This window comes from Egretta garzetta, unplaced genomic scaffold (assembly GCF_000687185.1).
Source record: "Egretta garzetta isolate BGI_Z169 unplaced genomic scaffold, ASM68718v1 scaffold214, whole genome shotgun sequence".
Taxonomy (NCBI): Eukaryota; Metazoa; Chordata; class Aves; order Pelecaniformes; family Ardeidae; genus Egretta; species Egretta garzetta.
Window position 1 is genome coordinate 357936 of NW_009259491.1, and position 608 is coordinate 358543.

Here is a 608-nt window from a genome sequence, read left to right on the forward strand (position 1 = left end):
ACGTCAGGAGCAAGCACAGAGCTGGCAACAAATTCTGGCCTCTGCTGACCATCAAGGAGATGCTGGATCTCCCAGCCTGACCACTGGGACAGCTATCCCCACCTGACTGTCAGGAAGGTATGGGACCTCCCAGCCCAGGACTGGGTAAACCTTTCCCCAAGGGAGTAGCAGAAATGCGCTTGTTTGTGATGGGGCGGCTGCAGGAAAGTGAGGAGGTCACTACCTCATGTTTAATGACCCCAGAGAAGGGGCTCCTCTGCCCCAGCCCACAGGAAAGACTGTAGTTCTCAGTGGCATCAACCTGGTCCCATCCTCCTGAGGATGAGGAAGGAAGGACCCCTCATCCTCCACTCTCCTTGCCCAGGGGGCACGGTACAGCCCGCGTCTCGACTGGGGACCCAAAGCATCCACAGTACCAGGTCCTGGAGTGGACCCACTCGTTGTGGTGCTCTCAGCCCCTGCACCTCGTCCCGCCGGGGTCCCCAACCTGCCACCCCCATTCCCTGCCTGGGCTCCTTCCTCCTCCTTCCTCCCTTCTCCTCCTCCTCTTCGGCTCAGAGGTGCGCTAGGACCCCGCGGGCGCAGGCGAGGATGCGGGAGGGAGGCGG